The sequence below is a fragment of the Arachis hypogaea genome, chromosome 18 (genome assembly GCF_003086295.3).
Source record: "Arachis hypogaea cultivar Tifrunner chromosome 18, arahy.Tifrunner.gnm2.J5K5, whole genome shotgun sequence".
NCBI lineage: Eukaryota > Viridiplantae > Streptophyta > Magnoliopsida > Fabales > Fabaceae > Arachis > Arachis hypogaea.
In genome coordinates this window covers 101,969,890-101,975,310 of record NC_092053.1, presented here as the reverse complement: position 1 = coordinate 101,975,310, position 5,421 = coordinate 101,969,890, and the positions used below count along the sequence as shown (strand labels likewise).

Genomic DNA, 5,421 nt, shown 5'->3' with positions numbered 1-5,421 from the left:
CAGCGTGTCCCAAAAAACTCCTAACTGCCTTGACATTACTTGGTGGAGGTAGTTTTTCAATGAGTTCCACCTTAGCTCTGTCCACCTCAATGCCTCTATTAGAGATTTTGTGGCCAAGGACTATTCCTTCTGTGACCATGAAATGACACTTTTCCCAGTTTAATACTAGGTTGGTCTCTTGGCATCTCTTAAGCACCAAGGTGGTGTAGGCAGCTAGGAAAAGAATCTCCAAACACAGAAAAATCATCCATGAAAACCTCAATAAATTTTTCAATCATGTCCGAAAAAATGGACAGCATGCATCTTTGGAAAGTGGCAGGTGCATTGCACAATCCAAAGGGCATGCGTCTATAAGCAAAAACTCCATATGGACAAACAAATGATGTTTTCTCTTGATCTCTAGGATCAACTACTATCTGATTGTAGCCTGAGTATCCATCCAGAAAGCAATAGTAAGCATGTCCTGCAAGCCTTTCAAGCATCTGATCCATGAATGGGAGTGGGAAATGATCTTTTCTGGTGGCTTCATTGAGCTTCCTGTAGTCTATGCACATCCTCCACCCAGTGACAGTTCTTGTGGGTATGAGTTCGTTCCTCTCATTTGGCACCACAGTTATGCCACCTTTCTTGGGAACTACATGGATGGGACTAACCCATGGGCTATCAGAAATGAGGTAGATTACCCCTGCCTGCCATAACTTCATGACCTCCTTTTGTACCACTTCTTTCATGACGGGATTCAATCTTCTCTGAGCTTGAATGGAGGGTCTAGCATCCTCTTCTAACAAGATTTTATGCATGCATATGGATGAACTTATCCCCTTCAAATCAGCTAGGGTCCATCCAATGGCATCTTGATGAGTTTGTAGCACCTTGATCAATTCTTCTTCCTGTTCTTGGCTCAAGGCAGAGCTAATGATAACAGGATGGCTCTCATCACTACCCAAGTATGCATACTTGAGATTAGGGGGCAATGCTTTGAGCTCAGGTTTTGGTGCTTCCTTCTCTTCTTTCACTCTCTCTGGCATGCTTGGCATGGTTGTTTCAGCAGCGTTGATGTCACTAACTTCAATATCCTTGGTGAACTCCTCCTCTGCCACTACCTTTGTTGTTTCCTCAAAGGTTTCTTGTATTGCAATGTCCACTACATCCACCCTCATGCATTCCTTTAGTGATTCTGATGGATAGCTCATTGCCTTGAATACGTTAAACACCAATTTCTCGTCATGTAGTCTAAGAGTGAGTTCACCCTTTTGTACATCTATGATGGCTCCAGCAGTAGCCAGGAAGGGTCTTCCCAGAATTATTGAAGCTTTGGCTTCTTCCTCCATATCTAACACCACAAAATCAGCAGGAAATATAAAATCTCCCACTTTCACCAACAAATCCTCAACTATCCCATGAGGGAATTTAAAAGTTCGATCTGCCAATTGGAGGGCCATTCTTGTTGGTTTGGCTTCCTCAATCTTCATTCTTCTCATCATTGTTAGAGACATCAAATTGATACTGGCCCCTAAGTCACACAAGGCCTTCTCCACCATGACTTCTCCTATGATGCAGGGGATTTGGAAACTGCCTGGATCCTTCAATTTCTGAGGCAATTTGTGTTGAATGATGGCACTGCATTCTTCAGTCAACAACACAGTTTCCTCATTTCTCCATCTTCTCTTCTTGGTCATTAATTCCTTTAAGAATTTTGCATAGAGTGGCATTTGCTCTATTGCCTCAGCAAACGGAATGTTGATTTGAAGCTTCTTGAAAATCTCCAAGAACCTGGAGAATTGGCCATCCTTTTCACTTTTCATCAAACGTTGAGGATATGGTGCTTTAGGTGTATAAGGCTTCAGGACCTCTTTTTCTTTTTCTTTTGTTGCAGACGGTGTAAAAGATTGTCCTTGTTCCTTGTCTCTCACATTTTCCTTTGCTTCATCCTCTGTGGTTTCCTTTGAGATCTCCTTTAGATTCTTTCCACTTCTGAGGGTTATGGCCTTACATTCTTCCCTTGCAATAGCCTTGGCAGCATGAGAAACGCTTGGCCCAGGGGTTTGCTTAGACAAATACACAATTTGATTTTCTAGCTTCTGGATGGCAGCTCCTTGGTTTTGCAGGTTAGAATTTACTTCTTCCTTAAAGGCTTTCAATTCGGTTATGTCTTGACTCATGGTTGCAAGCATTCCTTCTATCCTGTTTAATTGATCTTGAAATTGTTGGTTCGGATTAGGTTGGGTAGGTTGATTATTTTGGCCATGATATGATGGTTGGGAGTAAGTGTTTTGTGTGGCTTGGTATAATCTTTGGTTGGAGTTTTGGTATGTGGACTTGTTATGTTGGTTTTGGTTGTAAGGTTTGTGGTTTTGTGGTTGGGTTTGTTGGTTCCCCCACCCAAAGTTTGGGTGGTTTTTCCATCCTGGGTTGTAAGTGTTGGAATGTGGATCATATGATTGCCTTTGTTGGTTTCCCACATAGTTGGCCTCTTCCCAATCACCTCCTTCAGTGCTTACTTCCTCTTGATCTTGTGTGTGTATTGCAGCCACTTGCTTTGTTTCTAATTTCTTGGTGAGCTCTGCTAGTTGCTTGGCAAACACCTTGTTTTGGGCTAAAATTGTATCAACATGGTTCAGCTCCATGACTCCCTTAGTGTTGTGTCTCTCTGAAGCATAGTAGTACTCATTCTCAGCCACTGTCTCAATCACTTCAATGGCTTCTTCCACAGTCTTTTTCCTGTTCAATGAACCTCCTGATGAATGGTCTACAGCCTTCCTTGATTCATAAGAAAGTCCATCATAGAAAATATGCAATTGCACCCAGTCATGGAACATGTCTGGTGGGCATTTCCTTGTCAAATCCTTGAATCTCTCCCATGCCTCGTAGAGAGTTTCACCATCTTGTTGTCTAAAAGTCTGAACCTCAGATCGAAGCCTATTGACCTTTTGTGGGGGGTAGAAACGTGCCAGAAACTTGCTTTCCACCTCATCCCAGGTTGTTAGGCTCCCCCTTGGGAATGATTCCAGCCACTTAGCTGCCTTGTCCCTAAGTGAAAATGGGAATAAGAGCAGTTTATAGGTATCTTCCTGGACTCCATTGGACTTCACAGTGTCGCAAATTCTCAGGAATTTTGTGAGATGTTGGTTTGGATCTTCATTAGCACTCCCACCAAATGAACAATAATCCTCCACAAGTGATATTAGCTGTGGTTTGAGTTCAAAATTGTTGGCCTGAATGGGTGGTTTCTGAATGCTGCTACCACAATTCCCAGAGGTTGGGTTTATGTATGAACCAAGAACCCTCCTCTCAGGAATGGCATTGTTTCCATCAGCCCTCTCATGGTTGTGAACTTCTCTATCCATGTTGAGATCTAAAGCTTCCTCAAAATTGTCCTCAGATTCTCCTTCAGATTCCTCTTCTCTCAGTACTCTCTTCCCTCTTGCTTCCCTTCTAAGTCTATGAAGGGTCCTCTCTGGTTCGGTATATGGAGGATTTGATGTCTCTCCTCTCCTACCTGTCATACAAGAACACAGCACAGGCACCAAACAAGTGAAATACTCTTGGTTAATGGAAGAGTATGGTTAGAGCAGTTGAGGAATTAATTCAAATAGTTAGTGAGTCAGTGAGTTAGTTGCTTGAATTTAAAGGCATAAAGAAAGAAAGCATGTAACAGAGTGCAGAAATTAAAATTCAACAAGTAACTTGAACTAAATTATCACAACAAAAAAAAATGCTCAATCTAGTTAACTTCCAATTTGAGAATTGTCAATCGAAAACCAGTCCCCGGCAACGGCGCCATAAACTTGATGTTGCATAAACTTGATATGCTACGATTTAGGAAATTGCACGATCGGCAAAATTCCTTCCGGCAAGTGCACCGGTTATCGTCAAGTAAAAACTCACAATAGAGTGAGGTCAAATCCCACAAGGATTGGTTGAGTGAGCAATTCGGATTAGAAGTATGTTCTAGTTGAGCGGAATCAAGATTTAGATGAAAATTGCGGAATGTAAAATTTGCATGAATTAAAGAGCGAGAAGCTAAATTGCTGAAATTAAAAGGGATGGGGGTGATTGCATGAATTTAATTGCAGAATGTAAAGAGAAAGTGGTAAATCAGAAATGGGGAGTTCATTGGGTGTTAGGAGATATTGAGATCTCCGAATCAAAACAACTTTTATCCCTTCCTCAACCAATGCATTCATTGAATTTTGCTTGGCAATCTTATATGATTGGATCCCAATCCCTTGGCTCACCAATTCTCTCTAAAAACAAACAAATTCCCAATCCCTTGGTTTAAATGTTCATAAGAAGAGATGATGCTCGATCACTGATTATACCACACAGTTTCATGAACCACAATTTGGTAGGATTACATGTCACAATATCCATCCAAACCCCAATCCAATTCACTGTGAGAAAGCTTCTCTAGCATGAATCCTCCATTCCTTTCCCAAGGTTCCGAAGGATTCCAATTATGGGTAGTTTCTTTCCCAAGACAACTACCCAATGGAATTAGATCGAGAAGCTTTCTAACAAAATTTAAGAGAAAAGATTGAAGAAGAAGATAAAACTATTATTGATTCATTGAATTACAATAGAGCTCCCTAACCCAATGAAAGGGGTTTAGTGAGTCATAGCTCTGAATTCAATTACAAAACTAAAAGAAAATGATCCAAAGTTCCCGTGTCAAAAACTCTCTTACTAACTTAAATTCTATCCTATTTATACACTTTCTAAATTGAGCTTCTGTTGTGTTTCTTGGGCTTTGAGGCCTTTCCCTGATTTCCTTTTGCTTTGGGTTTATGGTCCATAATCCTGATGAGGCTGTGATCCAATTCTGTAACATTCATTGAGCAAACTTAGTGATAAACAAGTAATGACACAAGACTCAACAAATTGAAGCTCCAGACTCATCAATTCTTCAGGCCCAATCCCATAAACCATGATATTCAATTGGGTTTCATACCATAATACGTTTAAGTTAATGTTTGTGCTCAAATGCTAACTTAAACTTCAATATATTTGGCCCAGAAACCCCTTTCAAAAAGTGGCGTTTAAGTTGAAGTTTAAGTTTCAGTTTAAGGTTAAACTGAAACTTAAACGTGGAAATGGAAGAAAGCAACCCAGGAGTGTGAAATGTCGAACACGTTTAAGCTTCAGTTTAAGGTTAAACTGAAGCTTAAACGTGGAAATGAAGAAAACAACCCTGGAGGAGCAATTGGGTCGAACACGTTTAAGCTTCAGTTTAAGGTTAAACTGAAGCTTAAACGTGGAAATGAGAAAGCAACCCTGGAGGAGAGAAATAGTCGAACACGTTTAAGCTCCAGTTTAAGGTTAAACTGAAGCTTAAACGTGGAAATGAAGAAAGCAACCCTGGAGGAGCAATTGGGTCGAACACGTTTAAGCTTCAGTTTAAGGTTAAACTGAAGCTTAAAC

General features: G+C 40.8%; 1 non-coding gene across 1 annotated transcript; it reads left to right on the top strand.

Annotated features, from left to right (window-relative positions):
* Positions 1 to 2,817: 2,817 nt before the first annotated feature.
* On the top strand, positions 2,818 to 2,921 carry LOC112774236 (small nucleolar RNA R71). Its single transcript, XR_003188734.1, has one exon. It is a non-coding gene; the product is annotated as a small nucleolar RNA R71 (small nucleolar RNA).
* Positions 2,922 to 5,421: the final 2,500 nt, after the last annotated feature.